Source organism: Prionailurus viverrinus, chromosome A1, assembly GCF_022837055.1.
Source record: "Prionailurus viverrinus isolate Anna chromosome A1, UM_Priviv_1.0, whole genome shotgun sequence".
Lineage (NCBI taxonomy): Eukaryota > Metazoa > Chordata > Mammalia > Carnivora > Felidae > Prionailurus > Prionailurus viverrinus.
This window is the reverse complement of record NC_062561.1, coordinates 85,267,047-85,290,193: the sequence shown is the minus strand read 5'-3', so window position 1 is coordinate 85,290,193 and position 23,147 is coordinate 85,267,047. Positions and strand designations below refer to the sequence as shown.

Below are 23,147 nucleotides of genomic sequence, written 5' to 3'. Positions count from 1 at the left end.
TCACTGTATGTGGTACTTTCTGAAGCACTTGGAATGGACACCCTTATGGCATTTCTCACTGTAGTGGCAGAGAGCACACTAGATCTTGTCCTGGTTGATGACCCAGTGTCCAATCATGCCAAAGTGGCTCTCAGTTTCCAGCTTCCTATTTCATTTCCCTTGTCACATTGCTGTCTAGATACACACAGGCCACATATCTCTGGAAGGCCAGGAGGTCTGGTTGGGAATCATGGCTGCAGATCTTGTGTAACTGCCATGCATTGCGGAGGTCAGCGCCAATGAGGCTTGAGTACCACTTTGTGCCTCGGATCTTCACTTTGTACTTGGCAATATTCTGGTCCACCTGCTGACACTACCCACCTTTTCCTGGTACAGCTTTACCAGGGATGATTGGCGGACCTGGTTCTGTGCTTTGATTATTCCTGAATGATAATTGGTCATCCCCACTGTTTCTATACCCACAGCATTGGAGCAGATGTTGACCACACTGCTATCATGCTAGCAGCAAACAATGATCTCCTCACTCTCATCAACTTTATACTCAAATGAACAACCTCTTCATTTTTAAAATCCTTTGTGATCTTTGAGGGGACTTTGCTCAGTCCTGTATTCATGAAGTTTCTGTGGCCTTCACCTCCTTTATCCTCAAAATGGACATGAGTTTGACACTTATAAAAACCTTGTCAAAAAATATGTGTTGTGGCAGACAGCCATGCTCCTGAAGAACATCCACAAAATTTACCACCATACTGCCTCCTCAGCCCAAGCCCCTGTCTGACTTGGTGAACAGCATGCCCTGTGAGGGCACAAACCACACAAGATAGCCCCTGCTGGTTATTCCACACCAGATCTTGTAGCCCAGCTCCATGGGTTTCTCAATAGGCAGCTGCTTGGATCCCTGGTGCCCAAAGTATTCACACATGGACTCACCAAAGCTGTAGAACTCCTCCAGGGGTGCATGCTTCTGGAAATTGCAATTAATCCAGACAAGGAGAGCCCTGACCTTGGCAAACCTATCACTATCGTCCAGCTTATTGTTAACTGCAAAATGCATGTATGCGTGAGAAGACCAGTTCAAATCTGTCCCTTCTAATTGCATCAGGCACAAGATGGGCATGTGAATTGGGAGATGTTTCTCAAAATATCCTCCTCCTTGGATAGGCTACATAGGTCTGACCTCTGGGGAAGTGAGTTATTTCTCATGCTCTGTGTGGGCCAGGAAGAGAGCCCAACTTTCAAGGATAAGAAACCTGAAGTCCTTCCCATGGACCTCAGATTGAGGTTATTAGGGGACAATAACCATCTTCACATGTCCCCCAGTCTCTCCTCGTTTGTAACAGTAGACCCAGGCTTAACATTCTGGGTTTCCACAAGTCTGACTACCTCAGCTGCTGCTTGCCCCCTGCCTCCAAATGCCTTCTACAAGTGGCAGTTCATACCCTTAGAGTGGGAATGCTTCCAGAAACTGAGAAACCCCATTAGCAACCATCTTGTGCATTAAGAGATGAGGAGAGTAAATCACATTTGTTGATCACATGTAGATCCTGGAGCTAAAAGCCACTTCAGTACCACATGCACTGCTTTGTCTGCCTCACCTTTTCCTGAGTGTCACTTGTCTCCTCTCCTTCCTTTGCTTAGTGAGGCCAGCAGGATAAAGGGCTTAAAATGTGATAGGCTTGGCCTTTCAAAAAGAGAGGAGTAATTACTTGCATAAAGCCTTTCATCAAACAGCACTTAACTTGAAGTTGAAACTAAGATGAACTGGGAACGTGGGGTTGTCTTTATGTCCAGAGACAAAGAATCTGTAATAAGAGATAAGTCAATTAAAAAAAAACTATCTTAATTAACAATGCAATAGGACTTTGTCCACCATTTAAGAGAAAAAAAAAAAAAAATCTCTAGCTTAAGCTTCACCAGCAACCAGAGGGCAATAATTTGCATACACACAGGAGATAGTATCTAGTTGATTGGCTAATTAGAGGGGAAGAAAGAACAAAATACCCACCTTACACCTCACAACAAAACACATTCTAAGTCACAGTTTCCACCATCATAACTTCTGGCATGTGCGCCTGGATGAGTCTTTGTTATGGGGGGCTGTCTTGTGTACTATGGGATATTTAGTACCTCCCAGGCCTCTATATACTAGATACCAATAGGATACCAAATATCTTACTTGTGAAAACCACAAAAGTTTTAGACATGGCAAACATCAATGGGGTACAGAATTATTCTTGGCTGACAACTACTATTCTAGATCAGCATTACTAACAAAAATTATTGTAATGATGGAAATGTTTTGTATCAACCCTTTCTAATATGTTAGCCATGAGGCATATATGGTTGTTAAAGTTGTGATATATGACTAGTGTAATTGAGAACTTGAATTTTTAATTTTATGTAATTTTAATTGAAATAGCCACATGTGGTTGCCTTTTGAACACGGTATTGGAAAGAAACCTTAGGTATATAAAGTACTCACTATAAAGCCACATTGTCCTTAACAACCAATGAATCCAAGAATAAATTAAAGGGAAAATAAAAAAGTATCTTGAGACAAATAATATAGGAAAAACAACATACTAAAACAGTTGGGATACGGCAAAAGCAGTTCTCAGAGAGAAGTTTATTGTTATAAACACATACATAATGAAAATAAAGATCCCAAATAAAAACAAAAAGATAACTTCATACCTCAAGGAACAATAAAAAAATAACCTAGGCCCAAAGTTAGCATAAGAAAAGAAATAAAAGATTGGAGCAAAAAAATAAATAAAATGGAGAAAAGGAAAACAATAGAAGAAATTAAGAAAACTAAGAATTAGCTTTTTGAAAAGATGAACAAAATGGACAAACTTCTAGCTACACTGTTATAGGAACTGGTCTGGATCACCCAGAGGAAGAACCAAGTGGCACTCAGAGATCTTGGAAAGCAGGAGATTTATTTTACATGATCGGGCTCTAAGGAGATCAATCTCCAGAGGTCTGAGCCCTGAGCATAAGCAGAAGTGTTGCATCCACACGACTCCTGAAACAGAATGCTACAGGCACCGGTGACAGTCACAACAAAGTTTATTACAATGAGAGGCAAGGCCGACCAATCGGGACCAACACTCTTGATAAGAGTGCAGCCTCGAACAGCCGGAGTACAGAGTTTTTATAACCGATCACATCGTTTTATCATCACCTGGGAACAGAACAAAGAAACAGGTTCCACATGAGTTAGAAACAGTTGCCTAATGAGGTGTTTATTTTAGACTTTCTGCCTCTAAGTTGCAACCAGTGGATCTCCTTAACCCTGCCTCTGATGCTCTTTTCTTTGAACTTTTGTTTCCTTAATTGGTGAAGCCTAATTTACAAGGGTATGAGGCGTGTAGTTTACCAGAGCAAAGCAAGGCTGTTATCTCTTAACCTTCAGTGTCAAAACAAAGCTGTTATTTTTCAAGTTAAGCATTAGCCCTACACTACAATTTAACCCTTACAGAAGGAACAATTTTTAGTCTGTTTCTTCTGCATTCTGCATTAGCAATAATTTGGCACGTGCAACAAGAGGGGTAGGAAAGAACTTGGAAAGGAGTCTTTTTTTGGACTCTAGAATTTTTGCTATCAGTCCTGTTGGCCATCTTATAACAGATTTTTCCCTATCTACACTTTAAAAAAAAAGAAAGAGAACCCAAATCAACAAAATTATTAATGAAAGAGGAGAAATTATAAATGATACTGATGAGGTTTGGGTATGATGGTGGGGTTCCTGGAATTCAGAGCTGATGGCCAAGAAAGAATTCTTGATGATGTCTTTGGTGCAAAAAGATGATTTTATTAAAGCGTGGGGACAGGACTCATGGGCAAGGAGAGCTTTCCTGGAATCTGTGAAGAGACTGGTTATATATATGGAAGTTGGGGGAAGTAAAGTCAAAGGGAAGTTTCCAAAGAGATTTTCACATTCTAAAGAAGACTCACAGATTACTGCAGGCCTAGCTATTGTCAAGCTAAGGTTGTTTTTCCCTCTAGCAAAGCGTTAACATTAAGACATTAGGGAGTTCCTGGAGACACTTTTTACTCTGCCTGCCTCAGGTATTTGTCAATGGCCTGCAGGTTATAAGGAAATTTAATTCTATTTCCTTCTGCCTTTGTTTCCTACATCATTATGGAGGGGAGGCTGATATTGGGGCTCCAGGAAATTTGTGGGATCCAAGGAATTTAACAAAAATCCCCTACCCCTGGACAAGCAGAGCAAGACTAACTCCATTTTGTGCTACACCCACCATCTCATGTATAACCTCCAAATGACCTACTTATTGCTTAAGACACTCCCCCCTCTAGTCAAGCCGCTGAGCACAGCCTTAATGGAAACCGGCTCAAATAGGAATGCGGAACCCCTAACCGCCAAAGAATGCAAACCCTGCCTTTTGCCCGCGAAACTTGCACATCAATTCTGACCAGAGTGATAGGCTAGTTCAAACAGTTACTATAGGGTAAATTGTAATTCAATTGGCCACCTGCGTGTGGACTGACATGACTATGCAACTTTCTGTGTGTGTTACAATCTCAATGGCCACTGGCCCCTATAAAACTGCTATGCCTCTTAACCTAGGGGTCCAAGTCCCAGCTCTGCTGTGTCAGGTATACTTGGGCCCAAGCTCGAGCTTGCAAATAAACCCTCAAGCGTTTGCATCAGTATCCGCTCCTTGATGGTCTCTCGGATTTGAAATTGGTGCATTACAAATTAATTCTATAGGTTTCTGAATATTAGGCTATTGATAAGATTGCTGTTTTCTTGTAATTTACTGAGATATTTGTAAACTGATGGAGACTCTTGTCTTGCATGACTGTGATCACTATCAGTTAGCCATTTATTTTCCCCTTTCCTTTGTTCTTTGGCAGACAAAAGTGCCTGAGGAATAGTAAACATATCCCACCTGGGGATAGGGGGTGTTTTCAGCCTGTCAGTTTGCCTTGTGCTCCCTCATTAGGTGATTCCCCCAACAATTGTATATGAAACCCATTTTCTCACTGTAGACATATTGATAGAAAAAGACTATATTATTTTATTAAATTATTCACTTGAAGCTGTGTCAATTCATACATCTCTAAATGAATATGCAAAGCATATCCTCCCTAAACCTGAACTGACAGTTCCTAGAAGCACATCCAATATAAACCCAGGAGACATGGTTTATTTAAAGGATTGGAAGTCTAATGCAGCAGGTGATTTAACTTCAAACTGGAAGGGCCCCTACTGGTCATATTATGTGATCGCACTGTAGTAAGATTAGATAAAATTAGATAGAAAGATCATGGACTCCTGTATCAAGAATTAAACCTGTACCTTCCTCACAGAAAACTATTATGCCAGCTAATATGACATCTTATTCTTGTGAACCAGTGGAAGAACTCAAATTTCTCTTCAAATGACAAGAAAGGACTGGAAAAAAATTATCAAAGGTCCTTTATTTAGGCTTCTCTTTCTTATAATATGACCCCCCCCCTTTTTTTTTTTTTTTTGGTCTTTTCTAGTGTCTCCCTGCCTAGTGCCAAGACTCCTTCAAGGGCATAAATTTTTAGATGACAAATGATCCTATCGAGATCCAATCGAGAAAATGTAGGCAAGTGTCACAGTATACCAGAGCTACAGAAATTCAAAAGTTCTACAAACAGAAAACAAGGAGAGAAAAAACACTTACAAACTCCTGAGAAAAAATTAGGAACAAGCAGCTTATGATAATTGAGACAATTAAAGTACACACTCAAGTCCAGAGAATATATCACCAGAAAATGTTGGTGAGGTCCCAAATTTCTAGATGGGCTGACATATAAAGTATTCCCCTGAAAACAAAACAAAACAAAACAAAACAGTCCATAGAGACTGAGAGAGGAGGCTGTTTTTTCAAGTGGCCAAGTCTCAACAACAGATTACAAGCATACAAAGAAACCAGAAAACATGGCTCAATGAAAGAAACAAAATGAAACTACAGAAATAGATCATAAAGAAAGGGAGATTACTGAATTTCTTGGTGAAGAATTCAAAATAATTTGTTAAAGGTATTCAATGAGAGAACATATAGAAAAAAAAACTATACAATACAAGGAAGTGCATGAACAAAATGAGAATGCAAAAAAAAGGTAGAAATCATTAAAAAAAAACAACAACAAAAAGTATTCAGAGCTGAAAATACAATAACTGAGCCAGAATTACACGGATACTAGAATCAGACAAAGATACAAGAAGAAAACTAAAGACCAATACCTTTGATGAATACTGATACTCCAGAAAGAGTTATTAGCAAAGTAAATTCTATACTACATTAGAAGGATTATACACCACAACAAAGTGGGATTCATTTCTGGAATGAAAGAATAGTTCAACATGAGAAAAAAATCAACAAATGTAGTATACCATGTAGACAGAATGAAAGACAAAACCTATATGTTCATATCATATAATGCAGAAACAAAAAGTTAGGATTCAACACTTTTGTGATAAAAATTGTTAACAAACTGGGAATAAAGGGAAACAAGTTCAACTTAATAAACATCACATATGAAAAAAAATCACAGCTAATATCATATGAAATAGTGAAAGGGTGAAAGTTTTTCTTTTAAAAACAGGATCAAGATGAAATTGATTATTCTGGCCTTTCTATTAAACACAGTACTAGAAATCCTAGGTGGAGTAATTAGGCAAGAAAAATGAGTAAAAATCACCCAAATTAGAAAGGAAGAAATAGTGTTTGCACATAATATGATCTCATGAAGAAATCCTAAAGATCAAACAAAACTTGGAAGTAATAAACAAATTCAGCAAAGTTCCAGAAATCAAAATCAGCACACCAGAAGTCAGTTGCATTTCTCTACATTAATAATGAACGATTTTAAGTGAAAATTTAGAGCACAACTCCATTTACCACAGCATTTAAAAGAATAAAATATTTAGGAAGAATCCTAACCAAACAGATGAAAGAATAGTACACTGAAAATGACAAACATAAACCAAAGCAATTTTGTTCTAATCACGAAGAAATACAAAGACATCTTATGTTCATAGGTTGGTATACTTAATACAGCTAAAATGTGATTACTACCCAAAGCAATCTATATGTTCAGTGCAATCTCTATCAAAATCCCAATAGTACTTTTTTTGGTTGCATAAATAGAAAAATCCATCCTATCATTATTTGGAATCAAGGGACCCCAAAGAGCCAAAATAATTTTGGAAAGGAAGAACCAAGTTGGAGGATCCACACTGCCTCATTTCATTACATATTGCAAAGCTAAAGAAATCGAAACAGCTTGGCAGTGGTATAAAGACAGATATATACACCAATAAAGTATAACAAAGCCAGAAATAAATCCTCATGTTTAGGTCAGGTAATCTTCAAAAAAATACAAAGACTACTCAGTACACAAAAGACAGTCTCTTTAACCAATGGTGTTGAAGAAATTGGATTTTTACATGCAAAACAATAAAGGTGGAATCTTACCTTACATCATATACAAAGATTAACTCAAAATGTCTCAAAGACCTAAATATGAGTTAAAATTATAAAAATTTTCGAAGAAAACAGAGAAAAGATTCACATTGGATCTGGCAATGATTTCTTGATTATGACACCAAAGCACTAGCAGCAAAAGCAAATGTAGACAAATGAGGACACATAAAACTTAGCAGTGCATCTAAGGATACAATTAAGAGAGTGAAGAGACAACTAATGGAATGGGGAAAATATTTGCAAAACATATATTTGATAACAAGTTAATATCTAGAATATACAAAAAACTTGGGGCACCCAGGTGGCTCAGTTTGTTGAGCATCCAACCTTGGCTCAGGTCATGATCTCCTAGTTTGTGGGTTTGAACCCCAAATTGGGCTTTGTGCTGACAGCTCAGAACCTGAAGCCTGCTTCGGATTCTGTGGCCCCATCTCTCTCTACCCCTAACCTGCTCACATTCTGTGTCTGTCTCTTTCAAAAATTAAAAACATTTTTAAAAAATTACAATATACTAAAACCTCTGCAAATCAACTGCCAACAACAATCAGATTTAAAAAGTGGACAAAGGGGGCGCCTGGGTGGCGCAGTCGGTTAAGCGTCCGACTTCAGCCAGGTCACGATCTCGCGGTCCGTGAGTTCGAGCCCCGCGTCAGGCTCTGGGCTGATGGCTCAGAGCCTGGAGCCTGTTTCCGATTCTGTGTCTCCCTCTCTCTCTGCCCCTCCCCCGTTCATGCTCTGTCTCTCTCTGTCCCAAAAATAAATAAACGTTGAAAAAAAAAATTAAAAAAAAAAAAGTGGACAAAGAATCTGTGTAGATACATTTATCTAGAGAAGATACAAAATGACCAATAAGTATATTAAATGATGTTTAACATTATTAATCATTAGAAAAATGCAGATCACTACTATAAAGAGATATCACCTCACAGCCACTGAGATGATCACTATTAAAAAGACAATTAAAAAAAAATAGAAATGCTGGAAAGGATATGGAGAATTTAGAACTCTTGTGCCTTGTTCATAGGAATATAAAATGGTGCAACAATAGGTAAACAGTATGGTGGATCTTGAAAAAATGAAATAAAATAGAACTTATATATGAAGCAATAATTCTGGGCATATAATAATAATAATAATAATAATTAAAAGCAGTGTCTCCAAGAGACACCCCAAGTTCCTAACAGCACTATTCATCATAGCCAAAAGGTGGGAGCAATTCAAATGCCCGTCAAAGATGAATGGTGGAGCAGTTAAAAAGGTAGAGGAACAGGGTGACCCTAGGATTGTCTTGCCCCTTGAATACAGCTAGATAAATATCAAATCATTCTGAACACACAAGAAATCTGAGGACTGAAAGAACAAAGCTGCATATCTACAAGCAGAAAAATGACCATCTGTTGGAATGTAGAGGATAAGCTTAGGAATCCCACAGGCTTTCACCAACGGGTTAACAAGTCATAAAGAAATACAGGGGTGCCTGAGTGGCTCAGTCGGTTAAGCATCTGACTTTGGCTCAGGTCATGATCTCATGGTTTGTGAGTTTGAGCCCCACGTCCAGCTCTGGGCCAACAGCTCAGAGCCTGGAGCCCGCTTCAGATTCTGTGTCTCCCTCTGTCTGCCCCTCCACTGCTTGCACTCTCTCGCATTGTCTCAAAAATAAACATTATTTTTTTTTAAAGAAAATAAATACAAAGCTCACACCCGAGTTTTGGTAAACCAGATTGGCATGCCAAGAATAGGGGGGTTCAAAGGCACCCCTAAAATAGGGAGGCACAAAAGTGACAGAAATAGGGAGGTGTAAAGGCACCCCAAAATAGAGAGGGGTTGTAGAGCCACCAGAATAGAGAGGGAGAGACAAAGACCTTAAATAGAAAAGGCACAAAGGTGCCCAATACATAGGAATATGAAATAAACAAGATTAGATATTCAGGGTGGAAGCACCCCAGTTTAGTACTATAGCAGAAAAGCTGCTTTCACAGGAGAATAGGGCCAGGTTAAGTAAATTGGTGAATTTGACTATTGACTGCTGTGTTGTAGGCAAAGCAGCCCAGAATGGAGATGGTTAACAAAAGAAAAGGTGCCTTATTAACCATGAGATTATTCCCCCTATTTGTCTCATCCCCTAGCTAGCAAAGATAAATAGGCACGGTGCATCCTGTCTGCTGTTATCAACCATCTACCCATCTGCCCAGCACCCAGATTTTGCTTTATATAGACCAAAACCCCAAACACTGTATATCTTAAAAAAAAAAAAATGTTTTCCCTCATGTCCCCAAGTTAATGTTCCTAGTTTCTTTGTCTGTACATGCTCATCACACTTGTAAGCTTTCTGATCTGAATAAATATGGAGCAAGGACACTTAGTCGGGCTCTTGTCTTTTCCCAGACTTTAGCCATCTCTTGCTTTAATCCTGTGTACACTTTTTTTTGCTGGCCAAAAGAGAACTTTAGACTTAGAGTCTATGACAGTGGAAGGTAGGATCTGCTGAGAGTTGACTTGGGAGAGAAAAGAGCTGTAGGCAGTGTGGAGGGGAAGAAGTCCTTATCATGGAGAGAAGAGTGGAAGAGTGAGAGAGAAAGAAAGTGAGAAAGAGTGGAAAAAGAGTGAACAAACCCCACACACAGGAGATTACATAAGGAAACTATTTACCAAAACCATTGACTAGGAAAAGAAGAGTGGCTTAATATCACAAATCTTTATAAACAACAGAGCACAAAGTCTGAATGAAGTTTTAGAGTTCCAGACCACTCCTAGGGTGGCATCTGTCAGGCTTAGTGGTGCTCTGGGTGGGGAAGAAGGGCAGAGATCTGGGAGTGGGCACTGTGGTCTGAGGATCCCCTGGGTCACACGGGGACAAAATTTCTCTTTTGTGGAGTGCATTTGGGAATGGTGGCATGGCCTTTCCAGAGACAAAAGAATCTTTGGGCCCCACTGAGCTGCCCCATTCACCAGCATAGGAGTAAAGTCGCTGACTGAGAGAAGTGAGGCTTGGTGCTGACTTTCTGATGTGCTTTATCATAAATTCTGAGCCATTGTGTGGTCATGTGACCATTTTCTATGACAAGCCAGCACTTTTCCATACCACAGCAATATTCTCCCCCAGAGAATCATTACAGGTCCATGTTGCAGGAGTCTCTGAAGTTTGAAGATTTAAAACCCACCTGCATCTGTGATAAAACAATTTAGCGCTGTTCTGCCTGGCAGGCAGATACCTCAGAGACAACAGGGTGAAGATAAGGTTCTGACAAAAACCAAGAACACCGAAGGAGTGATCATTTACTCTTCTCTGATGATTTTAGGAAGGTTGGCAGGTGTGAGCTCAAGATAAGATTGTGGGGAAGTACCATTTTTCCCCTCACCCATCAATACTGGTGGACTTCAGTGAGCAAAACCTTGCCACCACGGGTACACCTGAGCAAATTAAACCAAGATCTATCCCCTTGCACCGTGAAGGTACATCTTCAGTAAGGCAAGTCAGTCTGAGAATCAGCACAGCAGGTCTTAACCCAGCACAAAACCTTTGCATGCACCAAGTCTACTTATCATAGAGAGCTGCAAAGCCTCAGTTCTCAGGGAAAAAGGATGTATATTTCTTTGTTTTTGTTTTTGTTTTCTACTTTTGGATACAGAAAAAAAATTATCCATTTATCAGATTTTATTTATTTATTTATTGTTTATATTTGTTACTTTTATTTATTGTTATATTTGGATCAAGCTTCTCTTTAAAAGCAGACAGACACATCTTATACCTAAAGAATTAGAAAAGGAACAGCAAATGAAGCCTAAAACCTGCAGAAGAAGGAGAATAATAAAGATTAGAACAGAAATAAACATATAGGAAAAAAAAAACACATAAGGCCCAGTAGAACAAATCAAGAAAACTAAGAACTGGTTCTTTGAATGATTTATAAAATTGATAACATCCTAGCCAGACTTATCAAAAAGAAAAAAAAAAGGACGCAAATAAATAAAATCACAAATGAAAAGAGGGGAGATCACACCAACACCACAGAAATACAAACAAGTCTGAGACTATTATGAAAAGTTACATTCCAAAAAACTGGGCAATCTGTAAAGAATGGAAAAAAATTTCCTAGAAATATGCACACTACTGAAAGTTAAAAGGCAAGAAAAGGAAATATTTAATTAACCCATAAGCAGCAAAACAATGGAATCAGTATTCAAAAATCTCCAAACAAACAAAATTCCATGGCCAGGTGGCTTCTTAGGGGAATGTACCAGATATTTACAGACTTAATACCTATTCTTCTCATTGTTCCAAAACATAGAGGTGGAAGGAAACTTCCAATCTCCTTCTATGAGGCCAACATTATGTTGATTCCAAAACCAAACAAAGACCCAACTTAAAAGAAGTATTATAAGCCAGTATCCCTGATGAACACCGATGCAAAAATTCTCAACAAGATACTAGCAAATTGAATTCAATGGTACATTAAAAGAATTATCCACAATGACCAAATGGTTTTTATTCCTGTGTGTTAGAGATGCTTCAATATCTGCAAATTAATCAATGTGATGCATCACATTAATAAAAGAAATGATAAGAACCATTTGATGCTCTTGATAGAAGCAGAAAAACTATTTGACAAAATATATCATCCATTCGTGATAAAAACCCTCAACAAAGTATGTATGATGGAACATTCCCTAACATCGTAAAGGCCATATATGAAAGACCCACTGCTAATATCATCCTTAATGGGGAAAAAATAGAGATTTTCCTCTACAGTCAGGATCAAGGCAGGGATGACCACTCTTACCACTGCTATTTAACATAATACTGGAATTCTTAGCCTCAGCAGTCAGACAACAAAAAGAAACAAAAGGCATACAAATTGGTAAAGAGGAAGTCAAAATTCACTATTCACAAAGGACATGATACCCTAGAGAGAAAAAACAAAAGATTCAACAAAAAAATTGCTAGCACTGATACACAAATTCAGCCAAGGCATGGGATCCAAAATCAATATTAGAAATTTGTTTCATTTCAGGGTGCCTGGGTGACTCAGTTGGTTGGGTGTCTGACTTCAGCTCAGATCATGATCTAATGGTTCATGGATTTGAGCCCTGCATCAGGCTCTGTGCTGACAGCTCAGAGAGTGGAGCCTGCTTTGGATTCCGTGTCTCCCTCTTTCTCTGCCCCTCTCCCACTCATGCTTTCTCTGTCTCTGCCTCTGTCTCTGTCTCTCACTCTCTCAAAAATAAATAAACATTAAAAAATTTACAAAATTCATTTCTATACACTAATAATGAAGCAGCAGAAAAAGAAATTAAGGAATTGATCCCATTTATAATTGAACCAAAACCATACAATACCTAAGTATACTTAACCAAACAGGTGAAAGACCTGTATTCTTAAAACTATAAAACACTGCTGGAAAACAATTGAGGAAAACACAGAGAAATTGAAATGCATTCCATGCTCATGGAGCAGGAAAATGAATATTGTTAAAATTTCTACACTACCCAAAGCAATCTACACATTTCATTCAATCCCTATAAAAATATCAATAAAAATGGGGCACCTGGGTTAAGTGTATGATTTCGGCTCAGGTCATAATCTCATGATTTGTGGGTTTGAGCCCTGTGTCCAGCTCTATATTGACAGCTCAGAGCATGAAGCCTGCTTCAGATTCTGTGTCTCTGTCTCTCTCTGCCCCTCCCTTGCTCAAACTCTGTCTCTCTCTTTCTCCCTCTCTCTCAAAAATAAATCAAAACTATTCAAAACTAAAAAATAGATATATAACAACATTTTTAACAGAGATCAAACAATCCCAAAATTTGTAAGACCCAACATGGCCAAAGCACTCTTAAAAAAGGCAAAGTATAGCTGGAGGCCTCACAATTCTGGACTTTAAGCTATATTGCAAATCTCTAATGATGTGATCAGTATCCTACTGGCAGAAAAATAGAAACATAAGTCAACAGAACATAATATAAAACCTATAAATTGACCCCAAATATATGGCCAATTATTCTTCAGCTAAGTGGGAAAGAATATCCAATAGGAAAATGAATGTCTCTTCAACAAATGGTGTTGGGAAAACTGGACAGCTACATGTAAAAGAATGAATATGACCACTGTCTTACAACATTCATAAAAATAAATTCCCAATGGATTAAAGTCTTTATTGTGATATTTGAAACCATAAAAATCCTAGAAGAGTGTGCAGGTAGTAACTTATTTGACATTCGCAACAACAGCTTCTTTCTAAGACATGTCTCTTAAGGCATGGGAAACAAAATAACAAATAAACTATTGGTACTATATCTGAATAAAATCTTCTGCACAGAGAAGGAAAGAAGTAAAAACAAACAAAACAAAAAACTATAGGGGAATCTATGGAATAGGAGAAGATATTTGAAAATGACATATATTATAAATGGTTAGTATTGAAAATATATAAAGAACTTGTGCAACCCAACATCCCCAAAATGAATAATCCAGTTAAATATTGGCAGAAGATATGAACTGATATTTTCCCCAAGAAGACATATAGATGACCAACATACATGTGAAAGATGCTCAATATCACTCATCATCAGGGTAATGCAAGCCAAAACTACAATGGGATATCACCTTACAGCTGTCATAATGGCTAAACTTAACAACACAGGAAATAACAGGTATTAGCAAGGAGGTGGAGAAAGAATAACCCTCTTGTAATGTTGATAACAATGCAAATGGGTGCAACCACTTTGGAAAACAGATTCCTCAAAAAGTAAAAGTATATATATACAACTATCCTATGACAAAGGGTCTTTCCATGACGTTTGTTGGCAAGTTCTTTCCCTGTCTTTTCTCTAAGAGTAGCCCCATTGCCATTCAGGCTGTATACCTGTAAAGGCTGCTGACTTGAGAATCCAGGCTGAAGCCCAGTTTGTTGCCAAAAGTTACAAAATTCAGTCTCTCTCATTTTTAAATCCAATTGCTCTGGGAATTTGTTTTCCCTATACCCTCCTCTGTATGTTAGTCTGTCTCTTACCCTTCTCCATGTCTGTTGCTCCCACCCAAATGCAGCAACCATGATCCATTTCTCTACCAAACTGTGTCTTCACACTTTCTACATTCTTTGATGTGGCCTCTTCTCTGGTTTTAGTTGTGGAGTTTGTTCTGACAGTCTGATTCTGCCAGGTTGATTTCTGGGGTATTTAAGATGATTTGATAGTTATATAGTTGTATTCATGGGAAGATGTGTGCCTAGGGTCTTCCTCTTTGCATCCATCTTCCAATCTCTTCAGAGTGTATTTTTCTGAGTAAAATGTCAGAGAAAGAAAAATAACACATGATTTTATGGGGTGAATTTAAAATAAACAAAAACATGGGGAACCTGGGTGGCTCAGTCGGTTGGGCGTCCGACTTCGGCTCAGGTCATGATCTCACAGTCCGTGAGTTTGAGCCCCATGTCAGGCTCTGTGCTGACAGCTCAGAGCCTGAAGCCTCCTTCAGATTCTGTGTCTCCCTCTCTCTCTGCTCCTCCCCTGCTCATGCTGTGTCTCTCTCTGTCTCAAAAATAAATAAAAACATTTTAAAAAATTAAAAAAAATAAACAAAACCAAAATCATACTCATAGATTCAGAGAACAAATTGTTGGAACAGGGAGAACAGAGGGAACAGTTTTCATAAATGGGGAAAGTGGGTAAAGGGGGTTTAATTGAATGGTGACAAACGGTAACTAGAATGTTTGTGGTGAACACTTTGTATGTATACGAATATTGTCTTATTATATTTTACACTTGAAATTAAAATACTGTTATACACCAGTTTTATCTCAATTATAAAAATCATGTTAACAACTACCTTAACAAGGTGGTTATCACTATGTGAAGGAGCCATCTCCATCTCCCATAGGTCTTTCTCCCATGGATCATTTTCTCTGTATGTTTATTTTCCTGTACCTTTCCAGGCAGCCTTGAGAAAGTGATTGGCCCAGGGTGTAACAGAGGAAAGACAAATACATCCTCTATTAATAAGAAAAAAATGTTGTTAATTGACAGAAATAATTTGTATTTTGCAAACTTTGCTCTTTTTCTTGTAACAGATATTATTGTCAAACAATTTTATGAGCCCTGCAATTTAACTGCTAGAATTATATTTTGTTTATATCTAATGTATAGAATCATGATTAAAATAATCACTTAGGATCACTGTAGCGGACACTTGAAAGGTGCTATGAGAGTATAGATTTAATGTTATCGCCATAGCAACAGAAATAAAATGGCAATTATGTGAGGAGTAAAATGTGTTAACTAACCTTATTGTAACCATTTGGGAATCTATACATGTATCAGGTTATCATATTGTCCACCTTATTCTTATACAGTGTTATATGTCTATTACATGTCATAAAAATGATTTTAAAAAGCAGCATTGCTTGTGAATTAAAAAATAACTGGGTACGATAGTTGAGGCAAAAAGTAACCACCACGAGGACCACCATGAGGTAAGATGATGATGCCTGACTGATCTTGGCTGACTATTGATAAACTATGAAAAAGTAAAGAACAGAGGACATGTTGGCATTTATCATGCATTTCCAGGTGACCATGATCCCCCAAAAGAGCCTAGAGTGATATCGGATGCACTCTGGAAATACCAAAAGCATCATTGAGAATTTCATAAGCAGCTGTCCATTTTGGCCAGATTAATAGACAAATATATTGCAGAGTAATCAGAGCTACATATATAAGTGGGAAAGAAAGGGCCCAGGCATAACATGGCCCATGTTTTGTATAAAACACTTTAAAAGTATGGTGTACATAGCTTACTAAATGGACATGGACACTGACACTCTTAAGCTGAGATATATGTGCAGCCACCAGAGTATTGCTTAACTGATAAAACTAAGATAAAGACTTGAGGGGTGAAAGTCTGATAAAAGCTCTCATCAGAAAAAAGTACATTCTTATTTCCTAATTTGAGTCAATATCCAGTCCCAGAATTTATCTAATGAAAGCCACCAGGTCACTTTGAAGAAAGGTCCAACAATGACAGAATAATTGCATATTGGCACTATATATCAATCCTTCTCCAAAGAAACTTGCATCTACATACCAGAACGGATTTGTCAGCTCAGGCTTGCATAAAAAAATAACATAGACTGGTTAAATTAGACATCAGAAACTTATTTTCTTAAGTTCTGGAGGCCAGAAAGTCTAAGATCAAGCTACATGCCAATTTGGCTTCAAGTGAGACCTTTCTTCTTAGTTTACAGAAAACTGCCTCATATGGCCTTTCATCATTGAGAAGAGTAAGAGGATTAGTGCTCTCTCATAAGCACACTAAACCTTACAACGAGGTCATGCCCATATGAACTAATTTAACCAGAATTATTTCTTTAACAGTCTTATCCCCTAAACCTTCCACATTTGTAGTCAGGGTATCCAACATAGAAATTTGGGAGGGTGCAATTTAGTCTAGGGTACAGAGCAAAGGGATCCTAGAGAAAGCAAAATCCTGACATCTTTTGAGAGCTGTTGTTATAGACTCTGATCTAACACTACAGAACACTCTTTTATAAGGGAGTGAACTCACTAAAATTGAGAAGTTCTCACTACAAAGTGAGAAATTTCTGCTATCCATCACATCTATTTTTGCTCTTTTTAAAAATATTTTACTTTTAAATAATCCTCATACCCAATGTGAGGCTCAAATTCACAGCCCAAAGATCAAGAATTGCATGCTCAACTGACTGAGTCAGCTAGGCACCTCTACTTTTGCTCTTTTGGATGGAGTTCCAGGTTCCTGGTTCAGGACCAATGCTTTTATCAGAGACATATTAGCAGCTCTTCCAAACAAAACACACAAACAAAAAACAAACAAACTAGGCCTGCCAATAGAGGTTTTGAGCTCTTAGTACCAGCATACTCCTTGTGGGAAAATTCCAAACTACAATGTGTCTTATACTGGAAGAAAACCATATTTTTACTGAATTATCATTCTTGTTAGAATGTGCACAACAATCACACGAGCCACATGCTATGTGCAAGAACAAAGCTGTGTGAATGATATCCAAGAAACCCCTCCATATTGACTTCTGATTGTTACTTATGGAGTATGCACGTTACTATTCTGTGCTCCCATATTCCCCTTCCCCTTTCAGGATTAAATTATTTACTCCCCAGTTGTTTAGGAGTGTTAATCAGACACCCTCAGTTAAGTGCCTCTCAAGAACTTGTTCTTATGTGAAGAACACTGTTCTTATTTGAAGAACATAGCCCAAGGCCATGCTTCCTTCCTGGTTGAAGGCCACACATCCTATCAATGCTCTTGTTGGGGCGCAAGAGGAACCCCTTTCCCTATAGCAAGACAACTTAGAAGGAACATGTTAGAATTCCTCCTGGAGTAACTGAGAACTTTGTTATAACTGCAACACGGTTCAACATCTCCCTGTGGCCAACTCTGATTCCTTCATTCTTAGGGACTTATTCCTAAGGGAAATCCATGATAAACTTCCTGCAACTTATGTGATGCTATTTTATTTGCTTCTCTCCTGCTGATCTGTGGCTTCTTAGCTCTGCACTCTGTCCAGGTCTCAGCACTTGTTACATGGACTTTTCCACACAGTCTCTTTTGTGATGTCTGGAAATTATTCCATCCCCACATTTCTTCAGGAGGATCAATGGACAAAATACCCTGTTCTTGTTAAAATGAGGGTCTGGTGAAAAATTTGTTGGTTTATTTAAATTATGCCCACATATTTAAAAATAAACCTAAACTGTTTCAATTTAGGAAACACAGATTCACTATAATTTCAGTTTCCTAATGGAGTTCTTTGTGGTATGCCCTCCTCTTTTTGACATTGAGGTTCTCTGATATTCATTCTCATTCCCTTTGGTAACCACATAGCATTTGATTGACATTGCACAAAGTCTACTCAACATGCAAATTCAGAAGCATATTGAAATCCATGATATGCTCTCTTTCCAAACAAATAAAATGCTTACTACAGATAACCTGAATTAAGCAACTAAAACATCTTACAATTTTACATAGGTAGCTTTTCCCATCAACTATTCCATGATGCATAAGGTGTGTGTGTGTGTCTATAATTTATAAATACATCATATGTATATATAATATAAGTAATTATAAAATATATGTATGTAATTATATATATATATGTATATGTGTGTGTGTATCGATAAATATAGATATAGATATAGATATAGATATAGATATAGATATAGATATGGAATATGATACTTACATTTATTCTTACAAAAGTCAAGGTCATAGAAGAGGTAAAAATGAATCTAAGAACAAAGGTTTGCCCAGACACTGAAAATATAAACTACAAACATAGATAAAATCATGTAAAAGCAACCCAGATAGAATCTAATTGCAAAGAGATTGGCACAACAAACGCAATCTGGTATAGCCGTTGTTTCTATGATTATATATTCTGTTACTTAGATACAGAGAAACATATAAGCTATAAAATAAAATAATATAGGTATAAAAATTGAAATTTGTGAAACACAATAATACTGTCAAGTTAGTTCAAAGAGGAAAGAACAACTGAACTTTACCATGCATGTCATGATTTTTTTTTGTTTTCACGTTTTTATTTAAATTTCAATTAGTTAACATACAGTGTAATATTAGTTTTATATTTAGAATTTAGTGACTCATCACCTGCATATAACATCCAGTGCTCATCACAGAAAGTGCCCTCCTTAATACCCATTACTCATTTAACCCATCTTCCTGACCACCTCCCCTGTGGTAACTCTCAGTTTGTTCTCTATATTTAAAAGTCTGTTTTATAGTTTGCCTCTCATTTTACCCTCCATGTTCATCTATTTCATTTCTTAAATTCCACATATGCATTTCATCATTTTAATTACTTGACAAAAGCTTGTCTCTTAAAAACAAATTATTTAACATTTCCTTCTTATCAAAATTAAACCAAGTAACTCCAGGGTAGACAAATCTACTCTTTAGTGTATTTTTAAATCATCATCCCTTTCCAAGATCATTTATGTACATTTACTTTTCCTTGTAAAATTTCTCTCTTATCTTAATGAATCAGAGCTTTCTGACAGGGCCAAAGAAAGTATATTTCAGTTATGAAATCTCTAAAACCCTTTAAAACTAAACACCATTGGCATCCAAAGAGTCAAACCTATGCAGCACTAGCATATTAATAAGAAAGTATTTTTAGCAAAATATGTCAAGGTGCCACACCCCTTAATAGGTCACTGCAGACTCTGATATGAGCAATTTTGTTGTTGCGAGACTACAAGAGGTGTTTCAGGATAATGTTGCTCAAATGAGATTCAGATCAAGCCTGTGGGGTGACATCATTTTATGTGAGTAGGTCACACTAATTTCTTAACGTTTAGTAATTTTTTTATGAATTTTGAACTCCAGAAAATCTGCAGTAATTGTACACTTTCTATACAGTTTAACATATAAAATCCACTCTGTTATCTACCCTACAATCTGAAGATTTAAAATGAATGCTAACTTAATCAGATTGAAAGTCTTGTAACAACTTGTCAATTCAGTAATATAAATGATTTAGTTGTTACCATTATATTTTATACAGAAAGAATTGGCTAATCTAAGTATCTTGAGGAGGAAGATTAATAATTGTAATACTAAGTGATGGCAAATGGGATCGTAAAAATATAGAAGGAAAATTTTCAGACAGATCCTAAATATTCTATGATTATTCTATGAGAAAAAATAAAGGGTATATTTGTGTTTTCTAATAGCATTGCAAAAGAGATGAGTTTGTGATTTAAAGACATCATAAGTTTAGCTCTATTCTAAGTGGCATTCTATGGAAACAGAAGAAAATAAAATAAATCATTAATGTTCTCAAGCCATAGTGAAGATGAAAAAGAAAATACTTTCCCAAAGTATTAAATTTTCATATTGTCACAGTAGTAAATATCGAGTTTTCATTATTCTATTTAACCATTGTAGATACTTTACTTGCAAGATAAGTTAATTCTTCATTTTAAGTTTCCATTGCACTTTGTATCCATCATCAATATTTTTAGAAATTATCCTTTAGAATCTTATTTGTGTAGGTTTACAAACATTGCAATTAGTGGAAAATAGTCTTACTTGTGTAATATGAAAAGATATGTAGGATTTAAATTAAATAATTATATATTATCACATTTTAGGAAAATGTAAATACCTTCCACTCATCTTATGTAATTGACATATTTAGTTGATTTTTCCATTAAATATTCTAAGCACTATGAGCACTCTAACTAGTCAATGATATTATGTTGACTATTTTTACACATTTTATTCACCTAAAAAAAGTGCAGAGTTATCACATATCTTTTGAAAAGGAAATAGTTAATTATTTCTTATTCATTAATACACTTAACCACAAGTAGAGATATCATAATAATAAAATGCATTTTTTAAATCTGGAAATGCATTTAAGTTGTAAATATTCTCTAAAACCATACACACTTATCTTGCATGATGTAAGCAAAAATTTAGCACAAATTACTATATATTATACTATATATATACTCACCTAATCAAAATAACCAATAATGAGCATATGTTATCAAAAATCCCATTAAATAGTTATTTAAGAATACAACTAGAGTAAAAGCAATGCAAATGTCTTTAGATGGAATGAGTAAATAAGTAAAATGTAGTATAATATAGTATATGCATACAAAGGAATATTATTCAGCCTTAAAATGGAAGAATATTCTGACACATATTACAGCATGGATGAACATTGAAGACAATTATGTTGCATGAAATAAGCCAATCACACACACACACACACACACACACACACACACACACACACACTACTGTATAACTCCACTTATATGAAGTACCTAGTATACAGAGGCAGAAGATAGAATGGTGCTTGTCAGGTTCTGGGGGAAAAAGGAAAGGCATTTATTGTATAATGGATACAAGAATTTCAGTTTAAGAATATGAAAAGTTTCCAGGGGTTAATATTCATAATGATTGTACAACAATGTGAACATATTTAATGCCAATATACTGACAGTACACTCAAAAATAAGTAAGAGAGTAGCAAAAATTAAGAAACTTGTCCAACATCCTACAATTAATAAGTTACCCACTGATTTTTAAATAATTTTAAAGTTCTATCAATCTTCAGCAATAGGGAGATGGAAATAGTGAAAAATAAGAAGCCCACAAGCCAAAGAAATGAATAAGAAGGTTTGAGGTTCTTCAGGAAACTGATACTGAACTCCAAAATTAGAGATTTCCATTAGTTACTAAGGGTACAGACTGCATGTTAACGTTATGAAGATGTGCATATCACAGAATTTTGGCAAATGCAAAATACATTTGACAAGGAGGAAGTGTATTTTCATCGTGTCTGATTTTGAAATAACCAACTAAAACTCTCAAGTAGAATACTACCAGTACAGTAATGATGCTCAAGAACTGGAGTTAGGGATTGAGCAATTCTTTTGTATTGCCTTTCTCCATCTTGAAAGGACCTCAAGTAGGGAACATCTATGTAAAGTGGGGGCAAAGAGAATGTCCATGGAAGAGATGGACTCCTTCTGCTATATAACTTCATTGAATTATACCATATCTTTGAGAAAGAATGTGTATCCCCATGTCTGCAGCTATGGTTTTATTCAACAAGTTATAACAGATCAGAGATAAAAATGCCTTTAAAGATTTAGATTATTTTTGAACTGCAGAAGAAATTAACTAACCTCTGTGGCTAGATGAATAATTCAGAATTTTTATTTTCTCTACTTTACCCAATAAAGTTGTGTTTCTGTGACTTTGAGGGGGAATAATCTCATTATAAAAAGTGCTTTTTTAGTTAATGAAATTCTGCACTTAGTATTACAGTGTCACACTGAGGGAAATAGCCTGATTTCATTACCTTTTTCAGTGTATAACACAGAAAAGTTAAACTAAATGTACTAACAATTCCGAATTAAATCATATGCCTTCTGCAGACTCAGTATTTTGGCTCATAGACATGAAAATATAAGTTCTTTCTCTGACTCCTTTTTTTTTTTTTATTTTGGAAAAACAATACCTTTCTGAATTAAATGATATCAAGAAAGATGATCTGATTTTGACAGGTTTCAGTAAATATTGATGTTTTATATATGTGACTCCTGTTTGAAGGGCTTGGCTTTTATACAGTTAAACACATAGATTTAACTCAGCTTCTAAGAATACTGACTACACATGATACAAGGCAAGGCACAATTATAAATTACAAATTATGTGAATAATGTTCACTTATGTTGGTGTCATGTGGTGCAACAGACATACTTACCATCCATATTCCTGTAATTTATCAAAAGAATTATTAATTGTGCCCATTAATCAATAGTAAAGATGGGGATACTAATTTTGAAAACTCTGAAAGTGATAAAAAATGGAAAAAGTAAGGGCACCTTTTGGGATGAGCACTGGGTGTTGTATGGAAACCGATTTGTCAATAAATTTCATGAAAAAAAAAAAAATAAATAAAAATAAATTAAAAAATGGAAAAAGTTGTAACTAATTTTATGTCCATATTAAACTATTTTGAAAATGGCAAATGAAAGATTTTAAATAGGTTTTATAATTTTCAGTCATGTAATTATCAAGTAATATGTAATTGAAATAGAGCACTGCAAATGATCTCTGTC

General features: G+C 36.4%; 1 pseudogene; it reads right to left on the bottom strand.

Annotated features, from left to right (window-relative positions):
- Nucleotides 1-15,472, bottom strand: LOC125163863 (piggyBac transposable element-derived protein 2-like; annotated as a pseudogene).
- Between the last annotated feature and the right edge of the window lie 7,675 nt (nt 15,473-23,147).